Genomic DNA, 6,493 nt, shown 5'->3' with positions numbered 1-6,493 from the left:
TCGTTGCCTTCACACTGGAACGCTTTGTTCCACATTGGAGCATTCACATCTCCATAGAGCGCCCCCTGGAGGACTGAAGGAGCCCCACAGTCGAGCTCCCTACAGACCACCTCTGCATCCTGCTGGTCAAAGTCACCTTCACACACTGAGACCCACGACTGATTAGACTTCACCTCCACTCTGCCTGAACACACACTAGTCCCATTCACCAACCTCACTGACTCTGAAGAGAGAGAGAGAGAGAGAGAGAGAGAGAGAGAGAGAGAGAGAGAGAGAGAGAGAGAGAGAGAGAGAGAGAGAGATTTACCAGATGATTAATTAGTCAAGTATTATAGCAGAGGCCTTCAACGGCCTTAAACTTTTTTCATAGAGGTCATAGATATCATAGATTTCACTATCATTAGTTTAGTGTAAACTAAGGTTTTTTTCAACATGGTGTTTTCTATCAATATGTTGGATTCATGTTAAAGGTTTCATGACGTTTAGCCCATGACATGACCATGACAAAAGTCTTTGTCATGGTCCTTCAAACGTGTATAAAAAGTTTTAACAAAAAATTCCACTCCATTGATCCATGGCAGGTGTTTTTTCTCTCACATTTCTAAAGCCTTTTAAACTGCAATGAAAAAATATATCTTTGCCTGCGGGTGTCGCTGTAGAGGGATTTTGCCTGTCAATCAACTTCTCTGCTCCGCCCCCCCCCCCCCCCAAAGGAAAGGATAGGGGAGGAGAGTGGGCGGGATTAATGGGCTGTGACTTCACTGCCGAAGGGCCAAGCTCAGATCACTTTTCAGAAAATTATTATCATTTCAGAAAGCCCCAGACCACAGAAAATCCACTGAATGTTCAAAGTTCAGATTTTTTTGGGTGTAATTGAGGTCATAAAACCCCCCAAAAAACATAAAAAATAAAAAATAAAAGTGAAAATGAATGTCATAGAACCTTTAATTTGTATTTTCAGACATTTGACCACTTAAACCCACAATACTTAGTAAACTTGACCTTTGGCTCTTTTTTCCGTGAACACCAAACCTCTTTGACAAAAATAGCTGATCTACAAGCTGACAATGCGTCACAGCAGCTTGTAGATCTGCTATTTTGGGTGAATGTTCCTCCCGGCATAGGGATAATATAGGGTTCAAGTGATTCATGTAAAAAATAAATAAAGAAAACAATGAGAAAGATGTGGTGGACCCCCTGTAGTGACACTAAGGACCCCCAAGGGATACCGGACCCCCTGTTCAAGACCATTATATTATAGTGTATACTGAACTCTGAACACAACAGAGACAGTACTTGTACAGAGATGAACTCAAACAACATACAGTTAACGCTAACATTTTTTAAACAACATATATAACAGAACAAATAACAGACAACCAAGATGATGATGATCATCATCATCATCATCAGACGGGGTCATTATCATTAGTGGGGTGATTGAGTGCAGCTTGAGTGATCACAATATCATTTTCTGCACTCGGAAGATTCACAGACCTGGAGCTTATTGTCACAGGACGATCAGCTGCAGGTCTGTGAAACACTACTCAAGTGATCTTCTAACAACAGCTCTTGAAAAAATGTACTGGTTCCATGTCCTAAATTGCAGCAAAAATTCAGCACGGTGCCCACCACGGACAGTTTTGTCAACGTTTTTTTTTCTCACGCTGTTAGATAAAGCCCCCAAGGTTGGTGCCCTGTGCTGCTGCGCTGATTTTATCCGCCAGATTGGGACGTTCACGGCATATTTTGCACCATTACGGTGCGTTCATCATCGGTGACGAGTGCCTCTAACAGCCGCTGCTGGCTGCGTGCACGCAGCGAGGCAATGCGAGGCGATGCGAGGCGACGCGAGTCATATCTCTACCCCTGTGCCTAATGGCTGTACATGGGGCCGACGGGTGCTTTAGAGTGATTGTGTGAGTGTGGCTTCAGGAAGTAAATTCCTAGCCTCGATCTCCAGGCTTTTATTTTTTAGTTTTGCTAAAAAATAAAAGCTTGGAAATTCCTGTCCCAGCTGTTGGTGCGCAAAAGCGCCTCGCGTCGCCTGATGTGGTGCGCATTTTTTATTTTGGGTGCGCATGCGCACCTGCGCACCAGTTATGTGCACCCCTGCACATTACAAACTTATCCATCAGTCAGTGTCACGTCCCACAAGAATTCAAGTTGGCAAGAGTAATTCCTCTATATAAAAAAGGAAGCAAACTAGATCTTGGCAACTATAGGCCTGTTTCCATCCTTTGTTCCATCTCAAAGGTTATAGAGCGATTAATCCAAGAGCAAATCAACAGCTACCTCGGCGAGCATAAACTGTTGTTTGAATTCCAACAGTTTACCAGGAACCATGTCCTCATCCCTCTCGGAGATTTGCCCGAAATGCCCCCTATACCCGCATATCTGTCTAAATACCTCCAAAAAGTTAGTGACACACACAGTCATGAAACTAGAGGGAGCGTAAACAACAATCTGGTACCACCCACCCATAAAACAAACATGGGCAAATTCTCCTTCTACAGCACGGCCACCAGGGTATGGAATAGTCTAACCCCATCCCTCAAAAAATGCAGTTCGCCGGGCTAATTTAAAACAGCCCTAGAAACTCATCTTTCTGGAGGCCATAAGAGGAGGTAGTACCAGTTTCCCTGTAGACAGACGACCCCCCTCCCCTTTTTTTTATACATTTTTTTATTTTTCATGCTTTTTTTTTGTTGTTCATAGTGGTATTTTTTCTTTGTATTTCTGTGTTGATTTTTGAACTGTTTGGTTGCTACTATATATATCTATGAAATTAATTCAAGGACCCCAACGGAAACAAGTCCGCAAGGACTTTTTTGGTCGGACCTTTTAGACAAAAGTATTATAAATGTAACTGTGTTGTTTTACATTCTTTTGCCTAATAAAAAATTCAATCAATCAATCAGACCATAACAATATCATAACAATAAAGTCCTAGACAGACAGACAGACAGACAGACAGACAGACAGACAGACAGACAGACAGACAGACAGACAGAAGTGGGTGAAATATTTTTTTTCTAGTGTTCTCCATCATTTGTAGTTTTCATGAGAAGACAAAGAAGAAGAAAAAAGAAAATAACACAGGTCAAATGATCAACAATATATACAGATTGTGTACGTAGTAGCATGCAGACATACGGATAGATAGGCAGACAGACAGACAGACAGACAGACAGACAGACAGACAGACAGACAGACAGACAGACATATAGAAAGATATTTAATAGATATGAATAGATGGTTAATAAATTACTGTAAAGAATATTGTCATTGTTGAAGTCATAGTTTGTTACCTGAACAGATCACCTCCAGTCTGTAGGTAGAAGTACCAGACCCATCTGTTCCACACTCCATCAGTGAAGACTCAAAACCAACACAGGTAGATGTAATCGTCCATACATATTGACGTGTAAAACCCAAACTCCTTTTCATTGAAACAGCAGAGCCACAGTCCAGCTGTCTACACACTACAGCTGATGAGTTCTGGTTCCACTCAGATCCACCAGTCACTGGTCTCCACTGTCCCTGGTGTTTCATCTCCAGTCTACCAGTACAGTGACTGGCTCCTCCCACCAATCTGACATCATCAGACTCTGTAGAGACAAGAGAGTAACCAGTGAAACATGAATATTTTCAATACAAAACTAGAAAAAGTGCTCCTCGGAGCACAGGTCTCCGCCAGGTCAGGTAGGTTATTGTGGCCTCCTGGTGGCGCTACAATAGGCCAATGTCAAAAGGTTCTGATTGTTTGTTCTTAGGTCTTGCACGGCAATCGGACACTGCATTCATGATTTGAGGCATTTTGTTCAAAAAAATTGTTTCGCTAAATTAGACCTGCTGGTGGTGCTATAACAGGCCAATGTTAAAAGGTAACATTTGTTCCTCAACATAGTGTGAATGTGCGCACAAAGTTTGACCGCAATCGGGCGCTACATTCATGATGTGCGGCATTTTGTTCTAAACGGGCCACTCCTGCAAACTTTAGATGTGAATCTCAGCCAATTGAGATGGAATATGAAAAATTAAACAGATCCATCTTGATTACATGACTATAGACATCATGTGTACCAATGTGCGTGAAATTTGGATAAAATCGGAAGGAGTAATGTAAAGAAATATGTTTTACATTAGTCGGCCTCCTGGTGGCGCTATAAAAGGCAGATGTGAGAAATGCAGGGCAAAGGTTTTTCCTTGACCTCTAGGGAGTGCGCATACAAAGTTTTGCACAGATTGGTGCAGTTATAGGTAAAAACACGAATCGGCTGTTATAGCGCCACCATGAGGCTGATTAGAAAAATCTCAAGTGATATTTCTTCCTCGGCATGGTGGGAACGTACGTGCAAAGTTTCACGGCATGCTGTGTTCTAAATTTGAGGCATTTTGTTCAAAACGGAGCAGTCATGCAAACTATAACAGGGCCACATGAAAAAATTGGGGCAGAGGTTCTGAACTGGCATCCAGGGAGTGTGTGTGCACAGTTTCGCTGCGATCCAGTCAACGGTGTGGGAGATTAGCTGTCCACAGACGGACGGACAGACAGACGGACGGACGGACGGACGGACGGACGGACGGACGGACGGACGGACGGACGGACGGACGGACAGGGGGTAAAACATACTCTCACGCCATGCCTTTCGGCCTGGCGGAGACAATAATAATCCAAAAATGTAGTTTGTCTTTTACCTGAGCAGGTGAGTCCAACAGTCTTGTCAGGTGAGCAGGTGTTTCTAGTTGAGTCTGAGGTTGCACAGTCCAGGAGAACAGACTCGTTGCCTTCACACTGGAACTCTGTGGTCCACATTGATGCATTCACTTCTCCATAGAGCGCCCCCTGGAGGACTGAAGGAGCCCCACAGTCAATCTCCCTACAGACCACCTCTGCATCCTGCTGGTCAAAGTCACCTTCACACACTGAGACCCACGACTGATTAGACTTCACCTCCACTCTGCCTGAACACACACTAGTCCCATTCACCAACCTCACTGACTCTGAAGAGAGAGAGAGAGAGAGAGAGAGAGAGAGAGAGAGACAGAGAGAGAGAGAGAGAGAGAGAGAGAGAGAGAGAGAGAGAGAGAGAGAGAGAGAGAGAGAGAGAGAGATTAACCAGATGATTAATTAGTCAAGTATTATAGGGCCCCTTAGCTGAGAGAGAGATGAAGCAGGGACCCCAACATATTATAGAAGATGATGTTGCATATTCAACTTTTTCATAGAGGTCATATATTTCACTATCATTAGATTAGTGTAAATTGAGTTTATTTTCAACCTGATGTTTCCTATCAATATGTTGGATTCATGTTAATGTGTATGTTCAGACATTCGACCACTTAAACCCTCAATACTTAGTAAACTTGAACTTTTGGCTCTGTTCTTGGCCCGCTCTTTTTTCTCCGTACACCAAACCTTTTTTGCCAAAAATAGCAGATCTACAATCTGACAACGCGTCGCAGCATCTTGTAGATCTGCTATTTTCGGTGAAGGTTCCTCCCAGAATATGGATATAGGGTTCAAAGAAAGAAAACAATAACAAAGATTTGGCGCCCCCCCTGTAGTTAAACTAAGGACCCCCTGTTGAAGACCATTATATTATAGTGTATACTGAACTCTGAACACAACAGAGACAAGTACTTGTACAGAGATGAACTCAAATAACATACAGTTAACACATTAAGACCGGGAACCTATCTGTGTCATTCTTTGGCTATTCAAAAATATCAGATATACAAGCTCATAGTGCGGCACTGCGTGCCACGTTATGAGCTTGTAGATCTGCTATTTTTGAAAAGAAATGTTTGGTTTTTTTGCAAATCTTTGAATATATATATTTATTTTTAAAGCGAACATTTGTAACTCAAATCTTTGCTTCTGGGGGATTCAACAAATGTCTTCTAAATCCTGACATTTTTTTTTTGTTTTAAACATATTTTGCTATATATACATCAGTGATTCTTAATTTTTTTCATGTCAAGGACCCCAAAACTATATGTATTTTGCCGTGGACCCCCATCTGACAATATTTTGTTCCACGGACCCCCCAGAAGCAAAGATTTGAGTTAAAAATGTATATTTATATTCAAAGATTTGCCCACATTTTCACAACTTTTTTTTTCTAAAAAAAAAAGTAGATCTACAAGCTCATAGTGCGGCTCTCGGTGCCGCGCTATGAGCTTGTATATCTGCTATTTTTGAATAGCCAAATAAATCTAAAGTGACACAGATGCGTTCCCGGTCTTAATGGGTTAACTCTATTATTTTTTAAACAACATGAATAACAGAACAAATAACAGAGAACCAAGATGATGATGATGATGATCATCATCATCATCATCATCATCATCATCATCATCATCATCATCAGACCATGTCATAACAATAACGTCCTTGACAGACATACAGACATACAGACAGACAGACAGACAGACAGACAGACAGACAGACAGACAGACAGACAGACAGACATACAGACAGACAGAG

Source organism: Gymnoscopelus microlampas, assembly GCF_963454915.1.
Source record: "Gymnoscopelus microlampas genome assembly, chromosome: 19".
Lineage (NCBI taxonomy): Eukaryota > Metazoa > Chordata > Actinopteri > Myctophiformes > Myctophidae > Gymnoscopelus > Gymnoscopelus microlampas.
Note: the sequence above shows the minus strand (reverse complement) of the source record.